Source organism: Crocuta crocuta, unplaced genomic scaffold (assembly GCF_008692635.1).
Source record: "Crocuta crocuta isolate KB4526 unplaced genomic scaffold, BGI_CrCroc_1.0 scaffold179, whole genome shotgun sequence".
Taxonomy (NCBI): Eukaryota; Metazoa; Chordata; class Mammalia; order Carnivora; family Hyaenidae; genus Crocuta; species Crocuta crocuta.
The window spans coordinates 14,270,991-14,281,669 of NW_027551568.1; the positions used below are offsets into that span (position 1 = coordinate 14,270,991).

Below are 10,679 nucleotides of genomic sequence, written 5' to 3' on the forward strand. Positions count from 1 at the left end.
CAGTGCTCATCCAGCACCCAGAGCAATTTTGCTTAATATGAGCACAAGTTATCCTGAGACACTAACTTGGGTCTGAATAAATGAAACATAATCCAGTACTTCTTCAATGATCTTCAATCGACTTATCTTCGAATGGCACGACACAAAGACTCATTTTTTCGAGCATGATTAGTTTCTTTGGAAATCTATGCTAATCCTAGCTCATAGTTTAGTGTATTTTCTCACCAGGCTATTTTCATGAATAAGTAGTGTATCATTCTAGTGAAGCTATAAATAAATGTGCTTATGGAGAGAAGAGTTTTTATACCACCACAATATGGCAGATCATTGAACTTCATCATTTCCCTTCATGAATTTGGATGAAATTGGTAGAGACCATTAAGGGATATTTATTTGGTTTTTAGTCATTTTCTCTCTCCACCCACCACACACGATTGAGAATTTACGAGTGTATTCTTTGCTTCTGCTTAAATAGGACATCTGTTTTTGAGAGCTAGAAGTAATGATTTTTATAACTCTTTTACTACCTTTGTGCCTAGCACAATAAGAGGCAAATAGTTGGTGCTTAGCACTTCTAGTTGACTCATGTTCTCAGTCAGCTGACAAGGGTGTAAAGTTGTGGGTAAGTGTTCATGAACTGATATCATATAAACCTTGGGTCTAATCTTCTTTGATTCCTACTGGCTGTGTAATTTCGAATTAGCAATAATTGTGCCTCAGATAAACCTCATTGGCTATAATGCTGCCACTCCGCAAAGCTCTGGCTGTATGATTTTGAACAAGTTTAATTTTTAGATTTTCACCTGTGCATTGGGGCAAATAATAGCCCCGTACCTTATGGGATCAGAATGTGGTTGGCACATTGTAAAGGTTGAAAATAATATTGGCGGGGCACCTGGGTAGCTCAGTCAGTTAAGCGTCCAACTTCAGCTCAAGTCATGATCTCATGATTTGTGAGTTTGAGCCCCGCATCGGGCTCTGTGCTGACATCTCAGAGCCTGGAGCCTGCTTCGGATTCTGTGTCTCTCTGCCTCTTTCCCACTCATACTCTGTCTCTCTTTTAAGAATAAATATTTAAAAAAACAATAAGATTGGCAATATTACTGGCATTAGTTATTTATTTTAAAATATTTATTGAACACCTACTATAAGTCAGGGCCTGAGCTAAGGGTTAAGGAAATCAAGTTTTTGACTTTAGGAAGACCAGGAAATGACAAGATACATAATAGGATGTGATAAGCATTATAATCCATCATGTGAAAATATGGCACAGCAAGTGTCTAAATGACTAAGAAAATCAAGGAAGAATTCAGAGAGAGAGGAGTATTTGATCTGATACCTAAAATCAGATCAAAGCAGGGAAATCACAGGTATTTAAATATATGATTAAATAGCTCTTTTATCTGATAAGTACTTTCACAGAATTTGCATGTTTACAAGTATATTAGGGTTCTCTAGAGAAACAGAATTAGTAGTAGCAATCCATGAACCTGACAGCATCCCATCCAGTGAGTAGAGAGCCGCTCTGAGGAGTTGTACACAGTAAAAGATTTTTATAGATGAGAGGGTGAGGCAAGAAGTTATTAGCAAAAGAAAAGAAAGGATTGTTTCAGCGTGCAGGACCCCTTTATGGGATGGAGGCAATGATAGGGTTTTTATTATGCAGATGACTTCACTAGGGCTGATCAGGAAATTTTAGATTGACTATTAAAAGGTCACATTCTTGGGATAGGTTGAAATTGTTGAAATTGTAAGTAATCTTGGTTTGCTGTCCTGGGGGTGGGGGCAAATGGTTCCATTTTGGGCTTGTTTCTTTTTAAACAGATCTGTATCTATGTCATGAGATATTTATGAGGAATTGGCTCACATGATTATGGAGGCTGAGAGGTCCCACAATCTGTCATCTGCAAACTGGAGACTAGGAAAACTAGCTGGTAATTCAGTTCAGATTAGAAGACTTGGGAAGTAGAGGAGCCAGTGGTCTAAATCCCAGTCAGGGGGCCAGAGAAGATGAGATGAGATGAGATGATGCAACTCCTACAGCGAGGTAGGGAAAGGGTGAGTTCCACCTTCCTCCACCTTTTGTTTTACTCAGGCCCTCACCTGATTGGATGGTGCCACCTTATGAAGGAAGGGATCCGTGATTCAGATGCTGATCTCATCTGGAAACACCTCCCAGACACACCCAGAAAGAATGTTAAATTTGGCCATGGAAAAGAGGACAGCAGACAAAGAGAAGAAGAAACTGCATTGAAGGACACTACCCAGGAGTAGAACATACCACTTCCATCACAATTAGCTGGCTTTAGCTGGTGGCAAATTAGTCACGGGGTCTTACCTAGTTGCAAGGGAGCCCGGAATCTATAGTCTTCAACCAGGAGACCAGCACTCTGCTGAAACCCGGCGGCTTCATTATTAAAAATAGGAAAGGAAGAATGGATACTAAGGAATAATTAGTCATCTGTATCACATGCATGTCAGTGCACAGTTCTCTGGGGGTGATCTTATTGTCTACATTCAATGGATAAGATAGTTGAAATTCAGAGAGAGGAGAGTACTTGTCAGAAGTCACTTAAATATGTAGATCAAAGAAGAAGAATGATTATAATCAAGGCAGCAGCACTATACTAGGTTCTCAGCTCTAAAAGAGAAGAAAAATAAATAGCTACTTAATGTTGTTTTGCCACCCATCCGAAAGCAGGCAGCTGCAGTTTTCACATGCCATTGGCAAGCCTGTTTTTCAGGCAATCTTGTGGGAGATGACATAACAGGAAGAAAATTAAATCATTGAAAGTGGTAGCTAGAGTTAAGCCCTTGGGGGCTGGGGGGAACATGGTTTGTTTTCAATTACTTGATGATATGATTGTACAGGTCTCAAATATTCTCCTATATGCCTTGGGTAGTTAAAATCTCCATTTTTTAAACCATCAGCTTTAGTTGAATTTTCAGTTTGAGAGGAAAACCTGGGAACACAAATAATACAAGTTTTCACACAGAACAGATTCAACCCTGAAAATATGGGGATGACAAGATAATAAAAAACGTAGGAGAAAAACATTGGACAAGCCTATCCATTTGCCAAAATTTTGAGGTCAGATGTCCATGAGCCATGAAATTGTTTAAAAATTGCCCCAGATAAATAAATATATGTCTGGAAGGGTTGCTTACACAATGATTTTTGAGCTTTCTCCTTAGGAAAATGAGAGGGAATATGTTGTAGAGCCAGTGATAATAAGAATACTAGGGAATGTATCCATGCATTAAGATGACATTTTCAGGGGCACCTGGGTGGCTCAGTCGGTTAAGCATCTGACTTCGGCTCAGGTCATGATCTCACGGTTGGTGGGTTCAAGCCCCACATCGGGCTCTGTGCTGACAGCTCAGAGCCTGGAGCCTGCTTCGGATTCTGTGTCTCCCTCAATCTCTGACCCTCCCCTGCTCACGCTGTCTCTCTGTCTCTCTCAGAAATAAATAAAATATAAAATTTAACAAAAAAAAGATGACATTTTCAGCAGTACATGATCACTGCTTCACTCCTCCCATTAATGAGGAGAAATTTCTGAGCAGCTTCAAGTATTCTTTAATGTTTTATTGAGAGAGAACATGCAAGCAGGGCAGGGTCAGAGAGGGGACAGAGGATCCAAAGCAGGCTCCACGCTGACAGGCTGACAGCAGTGAGCACAATGTGGGGCTGGAATTCAAGAACCATGAGATCACTACCTGAGGCAAAGTCAGATGGTTAACCAGTGGAACCATCCATGTGCCCCAGAAGCTTCAATTAATTTAAAACAATCTTATGGGGGCCCTGGGTTGCTCCGGTGGTTGAGCATCTGACTCTTGATTTCAGATCAGGTCATGATCCCAGGCTCTGCTCTGAGTGTGGAGCCTACTTAAGATTCTCTCTCTATCTGCCCCCCTCTCTCTCACCTATGAGTGAGAGAGTGCCCCCCTCTCTCTCTCTACCTCTCTTTCTCTCTAAAAAAACAAAACAAAACAAAAAAAAACTTAAAAACTTTTAGGCATTAAAAGTGTTAAATCAACTATCAATTATTAAATGAGTTATAGCCTTTTAAAATCCTTTGACTTTTTTGTATTGTATTAGACTCAGATTCCACTGGTTTTTACACTCCTATTTTTACCTTATCAATCCTCATTAAAGAAAAGTTGAAAGGTAACTTTGGAGGGTTGTAGGGAAGTTTTAGTAGGAGGCAACAAATACTCCACACAGAGAAACTAGAATCTGAAAACAGATGTGCATGTATATGGAGTATCATCATTGAAAAGAGAATCTCAGTTGATTTCTTTAGTGAAATTAATTGTTTAATAAGAGCCACAACAAAAGAATGCTGTGTCCTCAGCATCTCACATTACAATCATCACCTCTATAGATTCCTCCTTTTAGTGCCCCGATTCACCAAAAGCTGATGAATAAAGTCAGAATTCTCTGGGGTGCCCAGGTGGCCCAGTCGGTTAAGCTTCTGACTTCAATTCAAGTCATGATCTCATGGTTCATGGATTTGAGTGCCACATCAGACTTTGTGCTGACAACTTGGAGCCTGGAGCCTACTTCGGATTCTCTCTCTCTCTCTATCTCTCTCTCTCCCTCCCCCCCCCACTCATGCTCTGTCTCTTTCAAAAATAAATAAATATCAAAAAATTAAAAATAAATGAATAAATAAATTCAGAATCCTAGTATAAGTCGCTTTTGGAAAGATTTCTCTCCGTGGTCATCAATCAATATTTGAATAATAAACACTCAGTGAGCCCCGTAATATTAATTTTCCAGTGTGCAGAATTAGGCAAAATTTTTAACTCTGATAATAGAAAAATGGAGTTAAGACTTTATGCATCTTAATTTGAGGATTTTATAAAATCCACTTCCTTTATGTTCTATTTATCCTGTCTTTGAGGATGTCTGAAATTCTTACCACTTTATTCAGTCCTTTGGGTAAGGCTGTGTGCGTATTAGTGTGTTAGGGCTACCATGACAGTGTAGGGGCCAAGGGCAGCCTGCTCCAATATGGGTCATTTAGGCATGAAGTTTATTTTGACTAAAAATGCAATCAAAACCTAACTAATTCAGGAAAAGCTTTTAACCTCCCCTTCAGCTACCTCAATTTGCATTGAGAAACTTTACCACAAAGAGAGCTATTAAAGAGATTCCTTTTTACCTAAGAAACATCTGCATAACAGAGCAAACTTCCCTCCCCCCCTCCCCCCCCCAGATATCTCCTCTTACCTCTCCACTAATGATTTTCCCTCCTCTTTGAGATTCCTACTCCTCTCCTTAGCCCAGGATGTCAGGTAAGCTTCCTGTTGCCTGTCTTTGGAATTTCATGTCTGTGGATTCCTTATACTTAGGAAACTAAATGTGATTTTCTCCTGTTAATCTGTTTCATGCAAATATAATACTTAGTCCAGCTAAAAGAACTTTGAACAGAGAAAAATTTCTTCCTCCCCAGTAACAGAATACCACAGACTGGGTGGCTTCAACAATAGACATTTATTTTTAACAGTATTAGAGGCTTCAACTCCAATAGCAAGGTGCTGACAGAGTTGGTGTCTGGTGGGACCTTTCTTCTGGGTTGCAGAAGGTTACCTTCTCACTGTGTCCTAACATAGTCTTTCTTCCATGCATGAATAAGAGGGTTGGGGGGGAGACAGGGAGAGAGAGAAATCTCTATATTAGGAACTCTTTTAATTTAAGCTTAAATATCCTATCTCCAAATAGAATCACGTTGGGAGGTAGAGTTTTAACATAGGAATTTTGAGGAAATACATTTCAGTCCATAATAGACTGTGCTTCTCCCCCTCCCACAAACACTATGAGAAAATAAATCTATATCCTGAGTGAAGAAGGAAGCCATAGACTTTTAAAATACCTCCTCAAGGGGCACATAGGTGGCTCAGTCACTTAAGTATCTGACTTTGGCTCAGGTCATGATCTCAAGGTTCGTAAGTTCAAGCCCTGCATTGGGTTCTTTGCTGATAGCTCAGAGCCTGGAGCCTTTGTATTCTGTATCTCCCTCTCTCTCTCTGTCTCTCTCCACCCTGTGCTCTTTCTCTATGCCAAAAGTAAATAAATAAGCATTTAAAAATTAAATTATAATAAAATAAAACAAATAAAATATCTCCCCAACGTGGGCAGTTTTAACATATTTGTCAGCTGTCATTTTGAAATCACAAAGCAAGGTTTTGGTTGTGTGGGACATGGTTATGGTATAATGATCTAGGAAAAGACAATATACCATTCTCAGGTAGCAAAGGCCTCATGGCACACAGGTAGTTGAAAGTTGAAATGAGGAACAGGGATGTGAAATTGGATGTGGGAATTATATTTGTCCCGTTATTGCTCCTCTGGCATAAGCCATCTCCCTTTCTATTTTTTGGCTAACAAAAAGTTCTTAGTAATGCCCTATTATAATTTACTGTCACTATCTTGATCGCCTACTTGGGCCTCATTGTCTTGTTGTCTTCAATGTGTTTGATCTCTGACATTTGATCCTAATCTCATTCCTTGGACATGTTGACAGAAGTTCCTGTTAGACATAATATTAAAGTAATAACTTAATATGTTCCTCTAAGTATAATAACTGATACTTTTGTACACTTATCTATAAAAACATTTACCTTCATTTCCTGAGAACTTATAATGTGATAAGTGTCTATATTAATCTTTCCATTGTTTTCTCATCATAGCTCCAAACATTATGTTCTTTATTAGCTCCATCCTCTTCTGGTATTGAGTTTAGATCTCCTCCATCTAGCCAGTGTCCCTTGTTGTATTGCCGTATTCTTGTCTCATAATCAAGCTGTACCTGCCCTTTAGGGTATATCTTAGGATATAAGATTATAGAGACATAGAATGGAAGATTGCTTCAAACCCGAGTCCCTAGGACACAAAAGCACGGCAGCAGGTTGTCAGTTCACTGGGAAACATCCAGAAGACCCCCCTCCTTTTTCTTGGTGCTAATTAGTAATGAAGACAACTGCTTGATGGGGTGGATTTTCCACCAGACACTAGGTCGTGGTTTACTATTGTAAGGAAGATTGTATATGAGTGTTTCTGGGGACCTATCATCTCCCCTAATCTAACCTGTACAATGCATTCTGCTCATCTATCTTACTGTAGCTATACATCAAGGGCTCCCTTTCTCCTGAGTTTTTTACTGATAAACAACCATTTTGAATAAAAAAGTGTTTTAGACATATAATTGTGCTTTCAAATTCTTAAGCTCTTTTGAACATCTTTTATTACTCATTTAATGTGGCTTGTATTAGATTATGTTAGAGTTGATTTAAATTGAATGCAATCTACAAACTATTTTAGGCAACTGTTATATTAGTATATAATAATTATATTGAATGAGTACCTAATACGTACCCAGCATTATACTAAAATGAGAGACTATGTAATACTAACAAAGGTCTGTAAGTTATATATTTGTTACCTCCATTTAAAGATGCAGAGAATGAGGCACAGAGAGGCTAAACATCTTCAGTGCTCCAGAACTTATGAATGGCAGACAGGGATGGGATTTGAAGCAATGGCTGATACGGTGTATCATTTCTGATATGTTTCATACTGTTACTCTATGGTTTCTGAAATGAGTCTCACTTTCTCCTAGGTGACCACAATCACTACAGTAACTTTTTGGGTGTTTTGTTTTGTTTTTGTTTTCAGTCAGTTTTTATCATAGTATGTATGAAAGACTTGGTTTTATTGTTTTCCTCATTTTTCATCTGTTTTTCAGAACAGATCCAAATTGCCTTATATGCCTATGATATAAATAAAAATCATGCCCCCTTTGTATATATTAGAAGAAATTTTCTTTGGCTTGAATGAAAGAATACCAAAGACCAATCTAGATGAGAATTTTCTTGAACATGTTAAAGAAAAAATAGAAGGTATTAATTTTTGTTTGGCATTTTAACTTTAAAGACACTTTATGCTCTTGAACATTAAGGGTTTGACTAAATGTTTGGCCCTGTTTTTCATCCCTCGGCCTATCTAGGACCTCAGAATAGCTATGCAAATTTTGTGAATGGGCATATTTGGGTGCTTTTTGAGGGTATGTATTCTAGTCTGGGCTTCATATCTGTGTTTCCAAGTGACTGTGCATTTCTGAATGAGTATATGCAAGTCTGTTTTTTTCCCACAGAGACGGTTTTATTTCCAGTGAGGTCTATAATGAAGTTGGGGTAGCTTCTGATATTTAAGAGAATTAAAAATCCTGCTTCAAGAGAATTCAGCATTAGCTCTTCTATTTGTCGATATTCTCCCATCCCCAGATCCCTCTGCCCACTTATTTTCTCACTAACACCATAAGCACTCTCAGAGCCAATTTTCAAAAATTTTACTTTGAAATTTTTATTTGATCAGCAGCCTCAAGATCTGAAGGGGATTACATTTTTCCCCTTTTCTTGTTTCTCGAACTAGCATAAATAATCCTCTTTGTGATAATACCCTGTCTCCCAGAGCGCTTGTTTATCATAAGAGGACTCTTGTTTCCATGGACTAATGCACTCAGAAGCTTGGCTGACTTTCTGATGCAAATGTCAGACAGGAACCATGTCTTTGCTTTTCCAGCCAAATTGCTTCATTTTTACAACACTATGTTTGATTTATAGGGGTCTTTGAAATATTGAAATCGCCCCCTGCACTAAAAAAATGCAATATGTAGGCATTGTAGTATAGGAACATTAATAAGAATAATTTATAGGGGAAATGGGTTGCAGGGTTTTGGAAAATACTCAACTCTTTGAGAAAAATATGGTAGTGTCCATGAACAACACTGACATTCTACAAGGAGGTACATGTATTAAGGAATAACCAGAGCCAATCCCAAGAAAACATAATAATTTCTTAGATTTAAGTAACATTTATAAAAATAGCAAAGAAAAGGAACGTAAGAAATCAATTTACTTTTGTTTTTCTCGTGGTATGCTGAATTTTTTTTATTGGTAAGTGGTTCAAAGTGACCATCAACCACATGCTTACTAAAAAATAAGGTTTCTATCTCAAGCATTTATCTGAAAACCATAGTTGTGTCTATATAGGAAGTGGGGAGAATGGAGAAAGAACTAAATCATTGTACATACCCAACATGTGAGGAATAAGGAAAGGCAGCTTACACATCGTTTTAGATTGCATTCCTTCCATATGATGTGAGAAACAGGTTTTAGTGTTCACGTATCATTGCTAGGAGTCAGAGAGGTAAAATGACATGCCTAACATCTCATGGTCAGTAAACCTTGGGTCGGATGTGCGATATATAGAACATGTTGGTGAAGAGAAGAGAATAGGGTAAAACAATAGACTGATTTGAAAAATTACCGATTTTATGTATAGTTTAAAAATACAAAAATAGCACCACATTCAATGAGTCAAAAATTATCTCTCCCAATGATATTATTTCAACCCCCCTTGGTACATGGGTATTGTGGTAATAGTCAGTGAGTCTGGAAATGGATTTGCATCCATCTTTAGAGTAGTTTCATCATGGTTTTATGTGCCAATTAATTGGTTTTATGACCCATTTTAGGGTCAGCGGGAATCTTTCTTTTTTTATTATTTTTTAACATTTATTCATTTTTGAGAGAGAGATAGACTGCGAGTAGGGGAGGGGCAGAGAGAGAGGGAGGCACAGAATCTGAAGCAGGCTCCAGGCTCTGAGCTGTCATCACAGAGCCCAATGAAGAGCTTGAACCCATGAGCAGTGAGATCACGACCTGAGCTGAAGTTGGACGCTTAACTGACTGAGCCACCAAGGTGTCCCAGAGGGAATCTTTCACTATGCTTTCAACAGGACCGTGTTTGACAATAGACACATGACAATAAAAATTAAAGAGTAAGACAAGTGTAGAAATGTAATGGAAGAACAGAGAAAACAGGAAAATTAAGGGAGAAATGTTCATTAAATCCAATGCCCTAGAGACACAGACTGCTCTGGATAATTTAATTCATTTGTGTTTGATTATCTTTTGAACACTTGCTATGTAGCAGCCTTTGTTCTGGATGGTGAAGATAGACCTCAAGGAGCTTACACCCTAGTGGGCATGACAATCAAAGAGATATGTGATGGTGCCACCACGGGGATAATTGAGAGTCACCGTGGGAGACAAATGGAGGGCCCACTAACCCAAATTGAAAATGTTGGGAAAGCCTTCTTAATGGAAGTGGCAGTTAGGAAGACTAGAGAGGTAAGAAAGAGGTAGGCAAAGGTAGGGAGCTTTGGGCAGGGGACAGGAAAGTATTCCAGGCATATTCTTCGATGTATAGTAGCCTGTAAGTGTGAGTGAAATGGCACATTCTAGGAGACAGAAGTAGTTGGAATTTTTAGAGTATAGAGTAAGAGACAGGAATTGGGAAGGAGGGTTATGAATAGATTGAGAGGCTACATATTCTGTCTTTATTAAAGCAAAGATCAGGGTACCTGGGTGGCTCAGGCAGTTAAGCATCTGACTCATGATTTCAGTTCAGGTCATGAGCTCATGGTTTGTGAGTTCGAGCCCTACATCAGGGCTTGCTTGGGATTCTCTCCCCCCTTTTCTCTCTGTCCCTTCCCCACTCAAGCTCTGACACTATCTCAAAATAAATAAATAATTTTTTAAAAAATTTTAAAAAAATAAAACAAGCATTGTTATCACCACTGTCATCATTATGTCATTCATTTACT

The 10,679-nt window shown here is 38.6% G+C and overlaps 1 non-coding gene across 1 annotated transcript; it reads right to left on the reverse strand.

The window, feature by feature from the left end:
- Positions 1-615: 615 nt before the first annotated feature.
- On the reverse strand, positions 616-760 carry LOC144220394 (U4 spliceosomal RNA). The gene has a single exon (XR_013331722.1). It is a non-coding gene; the product is annotated as a U4 spliceosomal RNA (small nuclear RNA).
- Positions 761-10,679: the final 9,919 nt, after the last annotated feature.